This window comes from Pholcus phalangioides, unplaced genomic scaffold (assembly GCF_987345545.1).
Source record: "Pholcus phalangioides strain wild (caught in Gottingen) unplaced genomic scaffold, Ppha-v1.0 ptg000040l_1, whole genome shotgun sequence".
Lineage (NCBI taxonomy): Eukaryota > Metazoa > Arthropoda > Arachnida > Araneae > Pholcidae > Pholcus > Pholcus phalangioides.
In genome coordinates, this window is record NW_028301626.1 from 3,980,338 (window position 1) to 3,995,067 (window position 14,730).

The window sequence follows — 14,730 nt, forward strand, 5'->3', positions numbered from 1 at the left end:
TCAGTCTAAAAACAAGTATATATACACAAGGCTTGTGGGAAGAAAATAACGCCACTCTTGTGACGTAAAACTAAATTTGCATGAATCGACGAAAAAACACCAACAATGTCATTTTCATGTCTTTCAAGCGTGAGCTAACAAGACCTAGAACAGAGTTATGAAAAGAGAAAAACTGCAGAGAAAATCAGTTGTATACCATAGTTATCGGTCTAATTTGTCCTCATATGCATCAAATGACCATAACGTTACTGAGATGTGATTGCATGTATTTAGTTATTTGCTGTAACACAATTTTATTTTCAGGTTTTTCGAATCCACAAACCAGCTGTGAATTGTCATTCAAAAGATGAGAGGAGATCATATCTCATTACAATTATGTATGTGCTATATACTGAATTTATGATCTTGTGTTATCATGTCTCATGTTTTGTGAAAGGAAATGATGTGTGCACAGTCTTAGTCTTGTGATTTGTGGGGTTTTTTTTTTTGTGCACTCATGAGTGAAAGAGATGAATGTGTGTTGTCTTGTGTTGTATGAAAGGGATGAATGCGTGTGTTGTCCTTGTCTTGTGATTTGTGTTTTTTGTGTTGTGATGTCTTTTGTTGTGTGAAAGGGATGAATGTGTGTGTTGTCCTTGTCTTGTGATTTGTTTTTTTTTTTTTTTGTGTTGTGTTGTGTGAAAGGGATGGATGCGTGTGTTGTCCTTGTCTTGTGATTTGTGTTTTTTGTGTTGTGATGTCTTTTGTTGTGTGAAAGGGATGAATGTGTATGTTGTCCTTGTCTTGTGATTTGTGTTTTTTGTGTTGTATGAAAGAGGGATGAATGTGTGTGTTGTCCTTGTCTTGTGATTTGTTTTTGTTTTGTTTTTTTGTATGAAAGGGATGGATGCCTGTGTTCTTTTCTTGTGATTTGTGTTTTTTGGGTTGTGTTGTCTCCTGTTGTACGAAGGAGATAGATAAAAGCTTTCTTTTCATCTTTTTCTATGTTTTTGTTGGTGCCATGTCTCACATTGTTTGTTTTCTTTCCATTTGTCAAATACTATTGAGTTGCTGATGAAAAAGTTTGGTATGAAAGTTCTCATCTGTTATTCATCAAGATATTTGATGGTCATAAAGTGGAATCATATCATTCTAATTTCATCACTGTGGTTCTAAAAGTTTCTCAATTATTAGGATATTTGAAATGGCTGGGTGAGTATTTGTGAAATCTGTTATATCATATTTTTGAATGGCATTGTTTAATTCCCCCCCCCCCTTTCTCTCTGGCTTTTTGTAGTTTTAAATGTCTTGGAATAGTGTGATTTCTTTTTCTTAGTTATGAGTAGAGCCAGGGTTATATGCATTTGTATATTTTGGCCTTTTTTAGCATTAATGCATATAAATGCATAAAATTAAAGAATTTTCGGAATAAGTGCATATTTTTGGAGGTTTATTGAATCTCAATCAGTTTTTGTAAATAATTTTTCAAAATGGTATTGCTCTTAATCAGGGTTCGCACATCCTTACAAACTCCTTAAAAACTCTTAACTTTTCATTTCCCTCTGGAAGGGCCCTTATAACTCCTTACTTTTTGTAGCCGCGCCTGAAAAATTCTTTTTTTTTTTTCTGTAAAGGGATGATCTTTCTTAGAATAGGCATTCCCCATGGTGATGAATAGCATTGCCTAGAAAAATAAGAGGAGGCTTCTCCCGAATATAAAGAGGAAGAAAAGAGAAATAAAAAACGCTCTCTCCCTTTGTAATAGGAAATGTAAAAGCAGGGTATGGGATTGGAACATCCAATGGTTGTGCATACCTGCCAACCGTTACGATTTTGTCGTATTTAGTAAATTAATACGATTATACGCTTTTGCTTCTAAAAATACGATTTTTTACCGAATCGCTAGTTTTTACGTGTTTTCCTGCCTATGTCGCAAACTGGTCAGCGTTGGAAATCGATGGTCTGTAGAACGACATCACTCCGCTGAACCAGTAGCCAAAAATTCCCCCATGCCCAGTGGTGAGAAAGTTTTTTTAAGTTTTTACTTATGCGGCGAAATGATGTCTCGAACCTCCTATATTACGCAGTATACTGAGTGCAGACCTCGCAGCTTTCCTCTCACTCAAGGGATCGTTTAATGTGCCACAGATGGCTTAAAAAGTCTGGAATTGTGCCACGAGTCACTTAAGCGATCTGTAAATGTGTCACTTGGTTCAATGTTACAAAAATAGATTTAGGGACAGGCCACATCATAACGCCAGGGCCACATTTGGTCCGCACAGACCGAATGTTTACTGCGAATCAAGGGTTACCAAGGGCTTAGAGAGGTAGGGTCGCAATGAATTTCTTGAGCAATTTTGGGTTCTTAGCCTTCAAATAGCATTGAAATTAACAAAAATTGATTATAATAACATATACAGATATTTTGTTTTGAAATTGTAAAAAATATTTTTACAATTCTTTTTAAAAATATTTTGTGGATTAAAAAAATAAATTTTTGATCATCACAGAGGAAGCCCCCAATTCAAATTCAGATTCCACCAATAAGCGTTAGGAGGAAGGGGCAGAGCGCTGATGGGGGAGTGTGAGAGTTTTGCTGACTTTTTCTGACAAGAGGGGCGAGTCAAAAATTGCTGAAAATTTGCTGACGTAATACTTTAACAGTCCCTTATTTTAGATCATACATGTGCTCAACACATGGCCTAAATGTGGCCTGCCTCAAGTGGCGCCGGTACACTTACAGATGAATTAAGTGGCTTGTGGCAAATTCTTACTTCGATTGAGCTGCCCGCGGCACATTCCCAGATTTTTTGAGTGAGTGATTTCCTGGGGAGGGGGCTTTCTTTCATTCAAACCAAGCACAATTCAGGTCTATTACCATCTATGGGCAATTTACTATCTAGGGAGTTATAGGGAGTTGTGTGGGAAGTGTGTGTGTGCGCCTAACAGTCTGAGTGCATATGTAGTGTTTGATTTTTCAGTGCTGTCATCTATATTTCAGAAGTGAAGTTAGTGATGTGTTTTGAATTACATTTGTACTCTTTTGTAGGTCTCTTGCTCTCTATGGAGAGACTTTTTAAAGCAGAGATCGGCTCGCATTCGCACCTTGAAGTTGGGAACCACCGAAAACCAGCTTCAGCCTTTTGTAATTTTAGCAGTAAAAGTTTGCTATAAATCAATGTATCGGGCCCATGCAAAAATCTGCATATTGACTTCCCGCTCCTTGGTTGGGGGCTCTTGGATTTTAGTCGTTGGTAAAATGAATATGAATTACAATTTTTTGTGGTACTCATGGGGTGGGGACTCCAGGCTGGGGACCCTCATGAGGGAAGTTGACCCATTTTGGAAGGGTGCTTGATGAATCTCATTGGTTTTTTGTTGCTTTAAGATTGTAAAATTCCTCAGTAAGCTGGTGCTTTCAAATGCCACTTTTCATATCACTGATGAAGTGGGACAAAATAAACAAGATATGATGTGAAGAGAAAAAGGTGTTGCCGCCAAAGGGTGCAAGAAGGCTTTGCCCCTCCTCCCAGTATAGCTATGTTCATAAACTTTTCCCCAATATTTAATTTTTAATAAAAAAATTTTGACTCATTCACAAATGCAGATCACGTGAAGCTGTCATGACTTATAGAAGAAAAAACTGGACGAGTTTTCTTAAAATTCCTTTTTGTGGCTTTTTTGGAAAAAAGAAAAACATTGTATAGAAATTGATTTTGTTATTGTGTAGCTTATGAGCATATTTTCATAAACAGTTTACAGTGATTTAACTCTTATTTGGTTAACATCTGCCCATTCTTTATGGGCATTATATAATATTTTATCACATGTATATATTGTTTATAATTTTTATTAATTGCATTTTTAAGTGGGTTGCTGTATTTTTGAAATGTATGACATCCATATTTTTATGGGCATCTTTTTCTCAGCCACCTCATTGGGCTTTTGCCTGTTGTGGCTTTGTATTTGTATCTCTCTGGCAGAAGTGGCCACAGCTCAAGCAAGATAAAAACAAAATTTATTGCAAACTCAGTACATCACTTCCGATTTCTTTAAATCATTTTAATACTATATACTACCGCAACTCTCTCTCTTCTTTCTTACTACACTTCTCAATACCTAATCTTGATCATCATGCTCTGTTACTGTTCAAATTTGTGTTCTCTTGTCGCTTGTTACTCGCGCATACAGTCACGGCATATCTCTTCCTTTTCAGCTAAAATTCCTACCCATCATACCCTTTATTCTGAAAGTTGAAATCTTGGAAACATTGAAACAGAAATTAAAGAAAAAAGACATTTAAATGAAAATCAATTCACTTGTGGGCTTCTTTTATTGTCTAGTGGTGCAATTTTTTTTTCGGAGGGGGTGTGGCCCCATGACACTTTAAAAACTCCTTACTTTTCATTTTGAAAATTTTGTATGAACCCTGAAGAGTTGCTGCAAATATAAATAATTTTATAAGAAAAATCTTTGTCGGCTGTGGTTTTTATTTTGAATAATTGGAGGGGGAATGAATATCACTTTTAGAATTTTTATAATTTATGTGATGCTGTTATGAGTTATATTTTTGTCTAATACTTGAAGTTTTACCAAAGAACACTTTTGTGGTGACAGAAAGCATGTATGTGGATTGATTATTTTATGAATTCTTATGATGCTGGGTAACAAATCAAAACTTGTAATTTTTGAACCACTTCTACATCTATATTTTTGAGAAGAGGGAAAACATGTTTGCAAATTAAAAATAAATTTGCATATGTGCCCCGCCCCTTTTTTTGCTGTAAAACTTGTAAGTTATGAAGTTTGCCATGACTCCTTAAAAAGTCCTTAAAAACTCCTTACTTTTCATTTTGAAAATTTTGTATGAACCCTGATAATATTTACTTAATATCATTTATTTTACCCCGCAGGTGGGATTAAAACGATTGTTATTTACAACATATTGCAAAGATCTCTATTAATTCATTAAATCCCACCTGCAGGGGGAAAAATGATGTTATGTAAATATTATGAGCAATATTATTTTGAAAACATATAAAAACAAGTGATTGAACTTCTATAAACCTTCAAAAATATGCACTTATTCTGAGAATTCTTTGATTTTATGCATTTATGTGCATTAATGCTAAAAAAAGCAAGGTTGTAACTAGGACTTTTGCCACCAGGGCCGCAACTAGATATTTTGTCACCCAGGGCAGGCTGGGATTTTGGCATCCCTTGTAATATAGAAGAAGCAGTGAAAGTGTGAATTCGGCATCCCATTCTCATTCAGTGCCCGAGACACCAGAACCTCCTGCTCTCCCTAGTTGAGACCCTGTTTGCCACTGCCCTTAACTTCAAAATTCAACAATTTTATGATGGTTTTCTTTGTTTCCACCTAAAATTGCCACACCCTAAATTTTGTTACCCTATACAGTTGCCCTCGCCCCGACCCCCTCTAGTTCCAGCCCTGGTAAAAGTCCAAAATATTTTCTGTAGATACCATCAAAAGTATTAATTTTTTTTTTTAGAAATACACTGTTCAAAACAATTAGGGGAGCACATGGTTTTAACAAAATTACGCAAAGATGTATACCGATAAGTAACATAAAATGAATCATCCATAATTTAAAGCCTAGCAAGAAACGGAAGAAGAAAACTTCATATGCAAATCAAAGTTCATGACGTCAAAAACCAGAAAAAGGAGATAAGGGCAGAAATCGGGATGTTGTAGAAATGTCTGTTTTACTGCCGTAACTGTGAAATTTGATTGCGCAGTACTTTTTTTTGAGACAAGGTGACTTGAGGATGTCTCAACAACATGATTTACCGGAATCCATGGCATGGCGTGTTATAGGCAGACTGGAATCCGGGCAAACGCAACGTAGTGTCGCGGACGCTGTTGGAGTCGCCATAAGTGTTGTTGCAAGGCTGTGGAATCGATTCCAAGAAACAGGAAATGTTAGATGTCAACCAGGGTAAGGTTGGCCACGCGCCACTACAGCAACTGATGACCGGTATATACGGTTAACAGCCCGTCGGAACAGAACAGAGAATGCTACGCGGCTGCAAAGACGGTTGCTCTTGGCAACAGGACGAAGGGTGTCCAGCCAAACAGTACATAATCGGCTTCATGAGAGAGGGCTCTATGCACGTAGGCCAATGGTCTGCATTCCGTTGACCCCACGCCACCATGCGGCCCGAAGATGGGCTGCTGAACATCCAGATTGGCAGCAACATGATTGGAGCCAAGTGCTGTTTACAGACGAGTCCCGATTCAGTGTGACACCCAACGTGTTCTGGTATGGAGGGACAGGGGCACTCGAAATAACCCAGCATTCATTCGTGAAAGGTCACAATACAGACGAGCTGGTTGGATGGTATGGGGTGGAATCAGCATAGGCGGATGTACGGACCTGCATATCATTTGGAATGGCACTTTGACGGCCCGAAGGTATGCAGACGAGATACTGTGACCTCATGTCATCCCTTACGCTAGAGCCATTGGAGATTCCTTTGTTTTCCAGGATGATAATGCCCGACCGCATAGAGCTCGTCTGGTGGAGAACATGCTTGAAGCTGAAACAATACAGCGTATGGAATGGCCAGCGTGCTCTCCTGGCCTGAATCCAATCGAGCATGTTTGGGACATGCTCGGACGACGCATTGCTGCGCGACCAAGGCCGCCTGTTACTGTCCGAGACTTGTAGATTGCACTTCTTGAGGAGTGGAGCAGTATTCCCCAAAGTCTGATCGATAACCTCATCGCATCCATGGCAAACAGGTATGCAGCAGTCTTAGCTGTTCGAGGAGACCACACGCCCTATTAAAACTCATGCATCATGTCTAAATAGTACTTTTTTTTATCGTTTACATGTAACCAAATTGTTGCCCTAAATCATCTTTTGATGTTTTTTCCATATTTTCAAAGAATTAAAGCTTAATTCCAAATTTTTTTACGTCTTTTTTCTGTATTGCGCATTGATACGCGTGTACTGTCTCGCACGGTTTTCTTCACTTTTTTGCTTGCTCCCCTAATTGTTTTGAGCAGTGTAGCTTCAAAATTCTTTAGTTACTGGTATTTCGTTTCTGAGCAGTTACGACTAACTAGGAATTAAAAATGCCTAAATAAAAATATGTAAAAGTTATTGCCTATGTAATATACACATATATGGGGATATATTTTTTTAAATGAATGTGCTCTAAGAAATGCATTTTAAAAACATGTTTTTTTTTTTGCATGGTTATTTATTTGACTTATATTTTCTCTTTTTTGGTACGTATTTTGGCATTTTTAAGTGGGTAGTTTTAGAGCATATTTCACAATTTTTTTAGTGCATAGAATCTGGGCTCTAGTAATGAGCCAATGTTCCTCAATCTGTTTCAAGTAGTAAACACTATATGCCATACAATTCTAAAATTCTAATTGTAGCAGCCCTCAGTTTTTGTATATTATTGAGTAGGACATCTATTTTCACTAGGCATAGGTATTTTCAGTCTTGTCTGTACAACACTTTTTTAAATAAATGAAATGTCCAATTTTTTCAAAACATCACACACATATACAGGGCATCCCATAATTGATATAAAAAATTCTTCAATTTGAAGGAATTGGTAATTTGCATGGGGTTTGGGAAATTATTCTCACTTAGAGAGCCCTGTATGAAAGAAAATCAATGGAAATATGCAAATCAGAGTACTATTAACAGCTCATTTCTGAATTTTCTTGTTATTGGGCCTTGCATAAGGTTTGCGTTTTCATTGTGTTGTTGACCATTAGGGAATAAAATACTATAGGTGAAGTTGTTTTATCTCTGCCACGAATAGCCATCTGAAGCTATACAAATGTTTGGGAGCAGAAGAAGAAAGGGATCATTCAAGTATTTCAATGGCCCGTCAGCAAATTTTTAGCCATTTTTCACACCCCCCCCCCCTGTCAGCAAAATGTCGTCATCTCTGCCCCTACCTCCCCCACAAGCCATTTTATGGCATCATTTTTGGAACGTTCTACACCAGACCAGAATGGAATTTATTTTCCCGGGCCTGGCCCCTAAGGGCTTACAAATTGTAGCCTCGGGGACTACATAGTATGAAGGGAAAAACGAGTTCATAGCTGTATGTGTAAAAATGAGTGCGTGTATGTGGGGGAAAATTTTTTAAGTCAAAATTGGTAAAATGGTCTATTGGTCATTTAAATTTAAATTTAATTTTTGCAGGTGAAATGCCGGCAGCAACTTTCTCATGTTATTACGATTAATGCTTCTCTGTGAAGAAAGCTCGAATGCGACAAGGTTTGGCTTCGCTTTTGCTCGCACGGGATTGGTCGGTGCGATTCGTGTCTAGGATTGGCTGGACCTGTAATCGATATCATTAGTTACAAGAAGGTAAAATATAGAGATCGAATTATGGTGTTATTTTTCAAAGTTCAGAAAATAATAATAGAAGTTAAAAATAAAATAAAAATTTTTATTATTATTTTGAGAAAAATTTTTTGGAGAAGAAATTTTTTGATTTCATGTAGAAAAAAGTTGGGTGAAAGGAAATCCAGAAAAGTTGAGAAAATCTGAGTAAATAAAAATTCCTGAAATAAAATAAGTTCAGTGAGAGACTGACATGATGGTCAGTCTTTCACCAAGATATTCCCCGCTTCAACGAGAAAATTATCGATGATAGCTCTCCTATCTTTTCTGGAGTTCATCCTCATGATATCCTCGAAGCATGACTTAGCAAATTCATACATTTCGAACATAGAATTATGACTGACCACCGAGCCGAAGATTCCGCAGTGTTGTCTGCAGATGTTGCCATGGGTGACTCGACATCAGGTTTTGCTGCTCATGGCTGTCGGTTTCGAGGAAATTACTAAGTTTTCTCCCAAGTCTGTAGATGGTCGGAAGTCCGAGTTGGACTTTGAATTTTTCAAGCTAGCTTGCGGTGTCTTTTTTTCAAAGTTTTCTTCCAAGTCGGTAGACCATTTACCACTGAAGTCCGTAAAGTTGGACTTTGCTTTTTTCACCACTATTTTTGGGCGATTTTCACCAGAGTTTTTCTTGGTGTCTGCGTGGCTTCCAGTCTTTTCAGGCGGATTTGGACTGCTGGACTTGTCTTCTTGGTCACTGGGGCTTGGCGGATTCCAGGTCTTGTTGAATTTTTCCCAAACTGCCCGGGACAGAAAAGTGGTGTCGCTGTAATTTTTTGCAGATTTTGTCACAGTTAAATTTGGGACAAATAACCTCAGGCTCGGTTGTTTGCGCTTTGGTGCCGGGCGTTCGCTTTCGGCTCATAATTTTTTGGCAGCTTCCTTAAAAGCGACACATTTCCTTTTTTTCCACAGTTCATGCACACCGGAGTCTCTTTTCCTGCGACATTTCCGCACGGCGAGTCAGGATGAGAAATCACACATTTTATGCACCTTTGGGGGAATTCACAGTCACTTGTCTTGTGCGACCACTGTTGGCATCGTGTGCACCTTTTGGGCTCAATGTTGTTAGGCTTTTTTTTTTGAAGGGTGCGATTCTGAAGACGATGTGTCGGAGACGACAGCAAATTTGGTGGTTTTTTCGTCTTTTGGGGGTGGTAATTTTCCACATAGCGAGACGTTGTTTCTTAAAGTTTCTCTGCTTAGATGTTGTTTGAAAAATGTTCAGAATGTTGAAACCCAATTTAACGAGTTCATTTTGGATGTCGTTCACTTGTGGTTTCGTCTAGGCCTCTTAGTACAAAGTTGGCTGTACTTTTTTCATCTTTTGCGAAGTTTAGCACATCAATGTTTTCGCTACAACACAAGTTCAAGACTGCGTTGTGATCACGGAAATTTTGCAACATAATTTTATAACTGCCTTTTAGATGTATCGCTTCAAAATTGTGTTTGCATACTTTTCAATGGAGGGGCAAGCTTGAACCAGTCGCCTTCTCTACGTATTTCCTCGGGCAAAACTTTCTTTACTTGGCGGCTTTCTTCCGGAGCACTCGGGATGCGATTGGTCGGTTTAAAGCATCGTTAGTGACAGGGTGGAGCTTTTCTGAGTTACCCCATATTTGCGCTGCTGCCTCCGACGTTCTTCGCCGTCTTCTGCACGTCTTTATGCCGCCAGGCTAGAACCGACCCGAGCTTCAGGAGTAGGCGGGGCCTCGTCAATGCAGACATACTGCTATAGGTTGCTTGGTTGCATTACTTCGGAAGGTGCAATGCTGTGGTGAGATGTTTGTGTCTCTTCTCTTGGCTTCTCTCGAGGCTTTTCCTTTTCCTGAATTCCCTGTTTTTTTTTCCTGGAATGTAGGGTCTGCATTTTCAGGAACTCTTTGCAATTCAGATCATCAGCGTGGTTTATCTGAAATTTTGTGAAGACCAGGCCGTAGTTGTCGACTTCTAGTAATTCCTGGAAACTTTCCCATTGAACCATGTCGATGTTTAGTGGGTACGAACATATGATTTTTTTCTTGTTTAGCCCATAGATATTACGTAGTATGGGGTCTCCTCTGCAAGTCCTATGGAGATTAGCATTCTTTTTCATTCTCTGGAAGGAGAAGAATTGCCGTTCTGAAAACTTGAGTAGTTTCCTAGCAGCGTCAGCCCATTTTGAGACATCGGCTTTGGCGTCCTCGGATAGCTGGACGACTTCAGTCCATCTCCAGATTTGGGGGGGCCATCGTAATATCGTGGAGAAAACATCGAAATTTAAGTTTTTTAGACATCTAAAGATATTAAGTTAAAGTTTTAGACAGAATTAAGTTAGGTTGCTAATGAAGAGGTTTGGGCTCCGACTGAGTACGGGCCGTAGAAAGCTAAGTTAGGCTAGCATTTGAGAGCAAAAAAAATTTTGCTTCCGTCCCCTACGAGATCTGGAGTTGTGTCTTAGGAACATTCTGCACTCTTGTTGATTTTCAGAAACTTTTTTTTTTTGGAAACTTTATTTAACATGAAATAGTATATAATAAAACAAATTCATCAAGAGATCCCGTGGATCTGTACTGATGAGTACGAAGTACCGATGAGTAATTACAATGCAATTTTAAGGACAGAACAAACAGATAAACAAAAAAAGAGAAAAAAAAGGTTGATAAATATATCAATAATTCTGCATCTGTGATCAAGTATACAATTAGAATACAATATGGCATTTCAGATATGTAGTATGATTTCATATACATTATAAATGAAGAATATGGAGTGCTAGAATGATGCAAGAATTGTTTAGTGCCTTCGACAATTGGAGGCAAACAGCAGGAAGTGCACTTAGACATTAATAAAGTTGGATTTAGCTCTGACCGATGGAGCTCTGTTTTTGGGGGGTTTTTTTCTTATTGTTTTTCAAAAATGATAGTTTCTGTTAGCTATTAAGAAAAGGTAATTTTTAAACAATTTTTCAGTAACTTCGCTTTAAATTCGTTATTCTTCTTTTTGATGCTTCTTTTTGCAGAATTCACAATGCATTGTTCCTATTTAAATTTGAGGATTAGAAAAGCTTTTATTACAATGAGATTTACGTTATATCAGTATTCGTTAAAACAGGATTTGGGTTTAGAATTACGCTTTTTCTCTCGCAAACACTATTAACATACATCTATATGCTATATACTATTAACAAAGTTTACGTTCCTACATGCATACCAGGTGTAATAGAGAAATTACAAAAAATTATGCAAGCATTTACAGAAGTGGTAGTGGGCTATAACCTAGGGTGGCGAATTCGAGAAATGAGTGGTGAAGGAAATTAGACTAGAATAATAGAAGGGCAGCAAAATTTGTGTTGCACACTGGTGTTAAAACCATAAATCCACCTCTGATCAGGCCCATATTTTGGCTGGCAGAACTGGGACACTGCACTAGCGCACAGAGTAAAATGGTGGCCCCCTCCTCCCCCCCCCCCCCACTAGAAAATTTACACGTTTACATAATATTCCTTTCAGTGGTGCTCCAGAAAAAGTTGCTACAGCCCTGCCTGATTAGAATAAGATGGCAGATTGCATGATTTATGATAAAAGCAACGAAAGTCATACCTGCAGGAAACCGCCAACAGGCCAGTACATTGGATAGACTTGCGTTAAGCCTCTTGAATTTTGTATAGCTGAACTCTGTTGCTGTTGTCCCATTTAGTTTTTGCGTGGGGAAACGAGAAGCAAAGAAGACTAGCGAGTTTCAAGCATATTTACTCATTTCCTCGCAAAGAACCCGGATAAGTATATATGGTGGTGATTTAAAAGGCACTCGTTACATACAGTATCTTAGAAATGCATTGGATGTGGCTCTAGTTAACAATGATCTGCACCTCCCCAGAATAGTATAAGAACCACTTTAAAGCATCAAAGCAGCACAGATTAATTTTGCAAAGTACAGGGTGTCAAAAAAAATCACCCAATTTGAAATGCATATATTACGAAAAATATTGAACATAGACACTTAAGATTAATTTTATATTACATGGCTAATCAAAGTTTTTCTACTAACCAAATTAAAGGTGTTCAATATGTCCACCTTGGGATGCACGGCATATATATGTCTATATGGTAGTCAAATTCGTCCCAAACTTTTGCAAACATGTTTGCATCCACGTCTGCTGTTATGTGTATCTTTAGTTCGGCTAGTGTAGCTGGAAGGGGAGGCACATAAACTTAGTCTTTCATAAACCCCCAAAAGAAGAAATCACACACTGTTAAGTCCGGCAATCTTGGAGGGCAGTGATGTTTAACTGAATCATCAGGTCCTGCACGGCTGATCCATGCGATTGTTCAAAAATTTTTGGACATCCAAGCTCTCCAGTGTGGTAGTGCCCCATCCTGCTGGAAAATTAAGTCATCCGAATCTGTTTTTAATTGTGAGAAAAGCCAATCTTGACAAACACTGAAGTGGGGGCCGAAAGAAAAGCATTAGCACTACCTGTTGTGGCAACTGTGTGAAACTCAGGATTTCCCTCTTTCTACCTAATTATTCGATCAAAACTGATTAAAAGCTGAATAGTTACAATTTTTTTTTAATTGGATGATTCTTTTTAAAACACTTTGTATACTCATTTCTGTTTCTTTAAATCTAGATTTGTTTCTTTCATGAGTCGCGTAGGAAGGTACCATATTGGTTAACTTAGACACGATTTGTATGTCCCTCAAAGAAAGAGGGAGATATCACGTGATCCAAAAATCAACATTGAAGAAAACCCGTGGAGCACCGGGTATGATAGCTAGTTTTCAATATTTTTTTGTAATATAATCATTTCAAATTTGGTGATTCTTTTTGAAACAATCTGTATTTTTTCCCCTTTTTTGAGGGGCGCTATAGGTATTTTGATTCGCCCCTTGAACTTCAAGTTATCCATTTGCATGCTTCTGCTTTAAAAAAATTCTTAATTAAAGCTGTGGAATTTCTTCAATATACTTTACTTAATTTTAAAACATCCTAAACTATATGAATTTATGCAGTTGAATATTGAAAGATGATATAGACATTAATTTTCATGCTTGAGAAGATATAAATAAAAAGTTGAAATCAATGTTATCGCATGGATATCCAACTAAAAAGTAGGTCTGGTTAATTACTTCATATTTAATTTTCTGGGCTTCGTATCTCTAAGCGAACTCATTTCAAGGATCTTCCTTTGCTGATGATGATTCTGGTATCTATTCAAAAAGCCTCATTACTGGGAGGAATGAAAATGTAGCAGACATACAATATGTCTAAAGACATATATACACATCTGAAACTCATTGCTGGGGGGGGGGGGGAAGAGAGAGAGAGAGAGAACTACCCAACTAAATAAACATTCCGAAAGTTATTGTTGAGGCCCAGAAACCATTGTTGCTCAACAATTTTTGCCCATTTCGGGCATTTTCCCTGCTCTGGTGAACTTTTAAAGTAGCCTATCGTTCAAGTTGGGTCCCATTTGGTATATATGTAAAATTTTGATGACGATCAATCTAAAATTGTAGATTTATATAGAAAACATAAACACACAGAGAAAATCAATTTTATGTATATTTAGATTAATATAATAGTTTCTTATTCTTGTTTCATCTTTTTCTTGATCAGGAGCATGATGGACAAGACAAACTACCACCCTCAACTTTGGTTTGCAGACTTATATCCAGAATGTTTTTTCAGGGTTACACCACATCTCTAGCAACTGTTTTTTGGAACCAAACTGGTACTGTTTTGTGTCTGTTATCAAATTCAAATTTTCTCGCCCGTGTTTTGAACATTGTGTGATCGCATTATTTCAGTTATCACCACTGGATACATTTTTAATCGAACAATGCATAACCTTCTTTTGGGTGTGTTTGCATTTTGTGACGCTATCAGCTGTGTAAATACTTGTGATGATTATATATTTTTTGTGATTGTACAGCATAAAACAGAATTCGACCAGCCGCCAAGAGAATCGGAGGCATTGGTCGCTCTTGGTCTCTTGCGTTGTTTTGAGTTATAATTTACTGGTGACCTATACCAACAAGACTTCAAGGTAAGCAATATGATTACACTAGGAAAGAGAAGTAGGGTAAATTGTTTTTGTTTTAATACTGTGGGGACATTCCCTTGGAGGGGCTATTAATCATTTATTACATTTAACCTGTGTTGAACAATGAATGCTAACAAAGGTTTTTTCTTTGTTTCTGATACAGTGGAATCATGTTATCTGCTGTAGGAAAAGATTCACGTTCAATGTGAAAATTATGTGCTGATTTGTTTGTGTCGCACTGTGTGGTATCGTCATAATCGTTAACTTTTATAACTTTTTTTTAGTGTCTAATAGTTTTATAATTCGTGATAATTTCTCATAT

The 14,730-nt window shown here is 37.7% G+C and overlaps 1 long non-coding RNA gene across 1 annotated transcript; it reads left to right on the top strand.

Annotated features, from left to right (window-relative positions):
• Positions 1-257: 257 nt before the first annotated feature.
• On the top strand, positions 258-14,471 carry LOC149065281 (uncharacterized). Its single transcript, XR_016195647.1, has 3 exons — positions 258-1,191; positions 8,178-8,345; positions 13,982-14,471. It is a non-coding gene; the product is annotated as an uncharacterized LOC149065281 (long non-coding RNA).
• Positions 14,472-14,730: the final 259 nt, after the last annotated feature.